An 8,643-nucleotide genomic window follows, 5' to 3' on the forward strand; every position below is an offset into this window, starting at 1 on the left:
GCTACAGAGGATAAATACTGTAGCGGAAGGCAGACATTCGAATATGTGCAAAAAATAATTAAAGGTGTAGGTTGCAAGTGGTACTCTGAGATGAAGGGGACAGCACCAGAGAGGAATTCATGACAAGCTTCATCAAATGACTCAGAAGGCGGATATTGATTTTATATTCTAACAAATACCATTACTCTATAAATAACTGTCAGAAATGATGATTATTAAGTGTTAAATAATTGCAAGAAGCAGGAACTGAGCAGGTGACCTGCATGTCACCAGCCAGTGACTATAACCACTACACCAAGGTGGACAATACGCTGTTTGTAGCAATACTAATATCTCTCATTTTGTAACATCTAATGGTGGCTACACATGTAAATCCAAGTTCGAGCAGTATCAAATTCAGGAAGACATGCAGAGGAGTGAAGCTTTATAAGGGGACTGGCAGCTGATCCTCAGTATACATCAAAATAATGTGTTGAATAAAAATATGCAGAAAGACTCATTACTGTTCAGTTACACTGTTGGCAATAAATCACTGTAAGCATTAACAACTGTAAAATATAGAGACTTAATGTAAAACTATTACATGAAACTGTATTGCATTTCTACTAATGCCATAAGACCATCACCTAGATTTTGTTGGCTCTAACCTATCACAGTCAGTGTTAGGAGAGAGGAGAATATATAACAGACTATTTGTCAGTTATGAGGCTTGATAGTAATTGGTAGTCCACTGTTAACTGGCAACAGCTAGTGGGGATCATGTTTTGCTGCTCTCAGTCATGGAAAAATTATGAGAGTTCAGCAGGTGTTTGGTGAGGTCTCTGTCCATTACACCAAGATTTCTGACAACCAGGACATTGCTGGAACTGTCCTCTTTATTGATGTTAGACTGCATGGCAGAGGGTATGTCCCACTCTACCAGTTATTAGGGTTTCTTCCCATTCCATTCACGTAGGGAGCATGGGAAAAATGATTGTCTGAATCCTCAGTGTGTGCAGTAATTATTCTAATCTTACCCTTGCAATCCCTATGTGAGCGATACATAGGGGGTTGTAGTATATTCCTAGAGTCACCATTTAAAAATAGTTCTTGAACCTTTTTGTTGGTAAGTAGACAGTCTCAGGATAGTTTACGTCTATCTTCAAGAATCTTCCAGTTCAGTTCCCTCAGTATCTCTGTGACACCCTCCCACAGATCAGACAAACCTGTGATCATTTATGCTGCACTTCTCTGTATACACTCAGTATCCCCTGTTAGTCCTAGCTGATATGGGAAATATTTGAGAACCGGTCACACAAGTGGTTTGTAAGCAATCTCATTTGTAGACTGACTGTACTTCCCCAGTATTCTACCAATAATCCTAAGTCTACCATCTGTTTTACTCATGACTGGGCTTATGTGGTCATTCCTTTTCATATCCCAACAAAGTGTTCCACTCAGGTATTTGTACGAGTTGGCCGATTCCAACAATGAGTCATTGATATTATAGGACACTACCTTATTATAGATGGGTATGACTTGCACTTTTTTCCCAAGAACTGAGCACAGTTTTTTGTTTGAGGGATCTATGACAGATTATAGTTAGAAGAGGGCTAACTCAGCCACAAACTCAGTATCAAATCTGACTGATATTTAGGAATATGTTTCATTTTTCTCTGTTTATTTTTATCCATTAATTTGCGTAAGTAGTTTGTGAGAAAAGATTAAAATGTGGTATGTGCACAGCAATCAAAACTGTGGAGATAGTGAGGAAAAAAAAGAGGAACACTATTTTTCTAATGTTTTGTAAAAACTCCTATTGAATGTTTCATGTATCTTGTACTGTTTCTTTTTTATCGTCCATGATAGAGAGAGGACATGAATTTCTGTTTGGTTCACTAATAACATGAAATATATTAATTCCGATAGTAATAAGCCCATGCCGCTTGTTGTTTGTTGTTGTCTTCAGTCCTGAGACTGGTTTGATGCAGCTCTCCATGCAACTCTATCCTGTGCAAGCTTCTTCATCTCCCAGTACTTACTGCAACCTACATCCTTCTGAATCTGCTTAGTGTATTCATCTCTTGGTCTCCCTCTATGATTTTTACCCTCCACACTGCCCTCCGACGCTAAATTTGTGATCCCTTAATGCCTCAGAATGTGTCCTACCAACCGGTCCCTTCTTCTTTTCAAGTTGTGCCACAAACTCCTCTTCTCCCCAGTTCTATTCAGTACCTCCTCATTAGTTATGTGATCTACCCATCTAATCTTCAGCATTCTTCTGTAGCACCACATTTCGAAAGCTTCTATTCTCTTCTTGTCCAAACTAGTTATCGTCCATGTTTCACTTCCATACATGGCTACACTCCATACAAATACTTTCAGAAACGACTTCCTGACACTTAAATCTATACTCGATGTTAACAAATTTCTCTTCTTCAGAAACGCATTCCTTGCCATTGCCAGTCTACATTTTATATCCTCTCTAGTTCAACCATCATCAGTTATTTTGCTCCCCAAATAGCAAAACTCCTTTACTACTTTAAGTGTCTGCTCATTTCCTAATCTAATTCCCTCAGCATCACCAGAATTAATTTGACTACATTCCATTATCCTCGTTTTGCTTTTGTTGATGTTCATCTTATATCCTCCTTTCAAGACACTGTCCATTCCGTTCAGCTGCTCTTCCAAGTCCTTTGCTGTCTCTGACAGAATTACAATGTCATCGGTGAACCTCAACGTTTTTATTTCATCTTCATGGATTTTAATACCTACTCCGAATTTTTCTTTTGTTTCCTTTACTGCTTGCTCAATATACAGATTGAATAACGTTGGGGAGAGGCTACAACCCTGTCTCACTCCCTTCCCAACCACTGCTTCCCTTTCATGCCCCTCGACTCTTATAACTGCCATCTGGTTTCTGTACAAATTGTAAATAGCCTTTCGCTCCCTGTATTTTACCCCTGCCACCTTTAGAATTTGAAAGAGAGTATTCCAGTCAACATTGTCAAAAGCTTTCTCTAAGTCTACAAATGCTAGAAATGTAGGTTTGCCTTTCCTTAATCTATTTTCTAAGATAAGTCGTAGGGTCAGTATTGCCACACGTGTTCCAACATTTCTGCGGAATCCCAACTGATCTTCCCCGAGGTTGGCTTCTACCAGTTTTTCCATTCGTCTGTAAAGAATTCGCATTAGTATTTTGCAGCTGTGACTTATTAAGCTGATAGTTCAGTAATTTTCACATCTGTCAACACTTGCTTTCTTTGGGATTGGAATTATTATATTCTTCTTGAAGTCTGAGGGTATTTCACCTGTCTCATACATCTTGCTCACCAGATGGTAGAGTTTTGTCAGGACTGGCTCTCCCAAGGCCGTCAGTAGTTCCAATGGAATGTTGTCAACTCCCAGGGTGTTGTTTCAACTCAGGTCTTTCAGTGCTCTGTCAAACTCTTCACGCAGTATCGTATCTCCCATTTCATCTTCATCTACATCCTCTTTCATTTCCATAATACTGTCCTCAAGTACATCGCCCTTGTATAGACCCTCTATATACTCCTTCCACCTTTCTGCTTTCCCTTCTTTGCTTAGAACTGGGTTTCCATCTGAGCTCTTGATATTCATACAAGTGGCTCTCTTTTCTCCAAAGGTCTCTTTAATTTTCCTGTAGGCAGTATCTATCTTGCCCCTAGTGAGATAAGCCTCTACATCCTTACATTTGTCCTCTAGCCATTCCTGCTTAGCCATTTTGCACTTCCTATCGATCTCATTTTTGAGACGTTTGTATTCCTTTTTGCCTGCTTCATTTACTGCATTTTTATATTTTCTCCTTTCATCAATTAAATTCAATATTTCTTCTGTTACCCAAGGATTTCTACTAGCCCTCGTCTTTTTACCTACTTGATCCTCTGCTGCCTTCACTACTTCATCCCTCAGAGCTACCCATTCTTCTTCTACTGTATTTCTTTCCCCCATTCATGTCAATTGTTCCCTTTTGTTCTCCCTGAAACTCTGTACAATCTCTGGTTTATTCAGTTTATCCAGGCCCCATCTCCTTAAATTCCCACCTTTTTGCAGTTTCTTCAATTTTAATCTACAGTTCATAACCATTAGATTGTGGTCAGAGTCCACATCTGCCCCTGGAAATGTCTTACAATTTAAACCTGGTTTCTAAATCTCTGTCTTACCATTATATAATCTATCTGATACCTTCTAGTATCTCCAGGATTCTTCCATGTATACAACCTTCTTTTATGATTCTTGAACCAAGTGTTAGCTATGCCGCTTACTAGTTCTGTATTTCAGCAGATCTATCTATGTCATCGGTACCTGTAAATTTTTTTTTTACTGAGCGAACTCACTATTGTTGCACCTCTTGTGCAGTGCCAGCAAATTTCCATTATAATCATTATTCTTAAAATTATTAATTAAACAGTAGAACTGGGGACCATTCCCTGGACAGTGCCAGATTAAACAGGTGCAATAATTAAATGATGTAAAACATGTTGTATAATATTCTATTGTACTAATTGTTTATTTATTTACTTTGTTTCAAGATGGGCAAATGTGCATAAATTACAAGTGGTTAATGGAGGAACTGTATCAACAACATTTAAGAAGATCATCTGCGAGGTAGAAAAGAGCTCCATCTTATAGCTCACATGACTACACTTGGTATTGCTTCGATCGAAAGTAACATCAGTATCTTACCCTATCCAGTCATAAATCTGAAGCATTTTTTAAAAGCAACAGACATTTGTGTTACAATTATTTTGATTTTTTGGAGTGTAGATACAAAAATTGTAAACAGCAACGATAATCTGCAATACTGGCATAGGATAAATCATGTACCGATTGGGAAAATTCTCACAATCAATTTTAAGATTAAAATTCAGTTTTATTTCATATTTATAACTTTACAAAAGATTTACAAAATGGAACCAATTAAAAAGGTTCTGTCAACTAATGAAAATAGTGTAGACAATGCAAAATGTGCGATGACAAATGATAGTGACACCGAAAATGTCGATCATATCAACGGCAGCCGGGAATATTAAACAAATTCAGTTTATGCTGATGATAATAATGTCTTATCTCGTGACGCGACCATGCTCATGGTAGATGAGACTAATTCCCAAATCTCATCGAGAAGCATTTTCTTGCATGAAGCCAGTGAAAGAGGCACTAGTGCGGAATCAGTAAATTTCAATTTTTCTTTGTCAAGAGAATTTGTTTTAAATTTGACAGAAGAAGACACAGTAGGTACACAAGACGCTAATGTGTATCAGTGTAGGACAAGTATAAAGGCCTCACTGATCTAATGAAGGATTTAGTTAATAATTTTTCTACACGCAACAAGACAAAAAACTTGACAAAAAATTTCGTGATTTTAAAAATGACTTATCACAGTGGTTTGATAATTTAAGTCAAAATCTATGCACTGACCTTCCTAATGATTTAACATCCAGAGTCGATATGGGGAAGAAATTAAAGGTGGAATTATTCACTGATTTGTCTCAGGAGGTAAACAACCTAGATCAAAAGAGTCATCTATAGACTGGATACAAAAGGAAATGGCAATTAAATTAAGATTGTGAAGGAGGTGCAGACTCAGATGCAAGAAGCTCAGTCAGAAATTTGCAGAAATTTAGGAACTATTACAGGTACTGTTAATGGGTTGCAATCTTTACCTAAAGCACTGCTGGAAGAAGTACAGGAGCTGTCGGCAAAATTGAGTAATTTAGATTTAGGCACTAAATTCATAAAGAAAGCACAAGAAAAAATCGACAAGGAGGTAAAGAATTGAAAGGCCAGGGGCGAAAAGGGAATGCTGGATAAGGGTATGACCCTCACACAGAAGGTCATACAAGGGCATAAAACCTATGTTGAAGCAGTTGAAGAGGTAGTGAAGGAAAGGGAAAATGAATTGATTGATAGGATTGAGGTAGGCATAAAGGGAGCAGAAGGGAAATTGCAAAGCAGTCTCATTAATGTAGAGGGTGTTACAAGGGAGATGCCAATGGCAAGCAATCAAATGCAGTCGGCCAGATAGATAGCAGTAATACTTATTGAGCTGCGCAGAGTGGCCACGCGGTTTGATGCGCCATGTTACAGATCGCATGGCCTCTCCCACCATAGGTTCGAGTCCTCCTCCGGGCATGGGTGTTGTGTTGTTCTTAACATAAGTTAGTTTAAGTAGTGTGTAAGTCTAGAGACCTATGACCTCATCGGTTTGGTTCCTTAGGAATTCACACACATTTGAATACTTATCAAACATTTGCTACCAGCCCTTCAGATGGAGAAGAAATGAATTACAAAATGCTACAGCCACTGCCAGTTTCAATACCAGTTGCGCAAACATATCCAGAGTAAATCAGATGCATACAGACAATACCACATGTTTGTCAGCAGAAAGGATCTACTCCATCATAGGCATTTCCAATATTTTCAATTGGGGCTAAGAAAACAAATCCCCTGGTGCAGGGGCGGGCAAACGTTGCATGTGGCTCATGAGCGCACAGCGCTGCACGTGTGCTGCTCGCATGCAGGCGTCGACCGGGGCTGTGGCGACAGCCGGCAGGTTGCGGCAGTGTAGTGCCAGGCTAAGCTGCGGACATTGATGCGAAGCAAGCACTATGTAGTGAACGTTGTATTTCAAGAAACGGAGAAGTGGAGATTTGCTATCTTTTAAAAAGTAATGGGAGAATCATTTTTTCTTTGTGCAAAAACGTGAAAATTCGAAATGTTTAATATGTGGCAGTATTCTTGCTGGTCAACGGAAGTTTAGTATTGAAGGCCATTATAATAAATTTCACAAGGACGAGTACAATTTATTGTCGGATTCTGAGCAGATCGGGAATTGACTGAGCTTAAGAAGAGCGATCTGACGATACCAGATGAATCTGTCGTAGTTGGCCGGCCGGAGTGGCCGAGCGGTTCTAGGCACTACAGTCTGGAACCGCGCGACTGCTATGGTCGCAGGTTCGAATCCTGCCTTGGGCATGGATGTGTGTGATGTCCTTAGGTTAGTTAGGTTTAAGTAGTTCTAAGTTCTAGGGGACTGATGACCACAGCAGTTAAGTCCCATAGTGCTCAGAGCCATTTGAATTTGTCGTAGTTGCTGTTGTCACAAGAGATCTGTGACTTTCTCTCGTCACGTCTCTCATCTAACTGATTTAACATTTTATGGAGCACTGTTTTCAAGTTTTCAGGACGACAACAAAAATAGCCCAGCGGTATGTGCAAGTTATAAGACTGCACTTAATATAGCGAGAGCTGGAAAACCATTTGCTGAATTAATAAGTCTCGGTTAAGAGCAAACATCAGTGATGAAAATTTACGTAACTGTTTGTGTTTGTCTGTATGTAGAAATTTTGTTCCAGATATTAAACGTATTGTAAACTCCACCTGTGATAATTAAATAAAACGTATCGTAGGTAATAGGTACTCTTTCAAACCATGATTTCTTTCAAGCACTCCTACTACCCTTATTCATTCACTCAATAAAGCAAGCTAGGAAACAAAACGCGTTACAGAGGAAGGAGCGGACAGAAGGTATGGTGGGGATGGGAGATAAGCGGGTGGCCAGCTTGCCCCTGTGTGCACGCGGAACACCTGTTAACTGCACGCGTGCATGTGCACCGCACATGTGCAGGATTCCTGCCCGCCCCTGCCCTAGTGTTTATCAGAGCTTTTCATAACATGTTGCCCTGCAACTGGACAGAATCACAGAAGGTTGATCTGGTTCGTTTTGGGATATATAGAGGGCGATGTTTCATTGTGGGCAGCAGATATGACTGATAGATGCCATACCTATTAGCAATTTGAACGGGCTTTCTTGGAAAAATATTGGTCCACAGCAGTCTAAGAGAGATTACATCAAGAGGTTTTCAACCGATCACCATTCTGTAGCAAACATGGGGGACTGAGGAAGGATTTTGAAAAGTACTTAAGCAAAACCAGGTATTGGAAAAACCCAGTTTCCCACGTGGACATATTGAAATACTGAAAAGTCACCTGCCAACCCAGTTTCCCACGTGGACATATTGAAATACTGAAAAGTCACCTGCCTGCCCATATCAGGGAAAAGTTTATCATTACACATGAAAATTATATATGGTATTTTGTATACACACTCGACTCAATTGACCTAATGTACGAAGAGGGGCCATTGAAACCATAAAAATATTAATACATAGTATACACCGCCACAAAAAAGTCAACAGCAGAATGGCAACAGTGGCAATAACCAACAAGGTTGGCACCTTTATGGCCTGTGCAACAACAACAATAATACAAGAAATAATTATGGTAACAGAGAAACAAAAAAAAGGGGGTTTCAAAGAAAATCACAAAAAGAATCATAATAACTAGTTTATACTGAACAGAGAGGCTGTGGCCAATAAATTCAAAACACTCCCCCCCCCTTCCCCCCCCCCCCCTCTGCAAGTGGCAATAAGCAATGCAGTAATTGCCAGGAAACAACAGCAAATAGACCATCTGGCAGTCATCCACCTGGCAATTACAATCAACAGAATAACAATTATATATACGGTGGGAATCAAGGTCAAGGAGAATTTAATTCCAGGGCATTAGAAGACACGAACTGGCAAGGCCACAACCACAACGTGCAGGTAATTGAAGTTACAATGAAAAGGCTAACCACCC

This window comes from Schistocerca cancellata, chromosome 3, assembly GCF_023864275.1.
Source record: "Schistocerca cancellata isolate TAMUIC-IGC-003103 chromosome 3, iqSchCanc2.1, whole genome shotgun sequence".
Taxonomy (NCBI): Eukaryota; Metazoa; Arthropoda; class Insecta; order Orthoptera; family Acrididae; genus Schistocerca; species Schistocerca cancellata.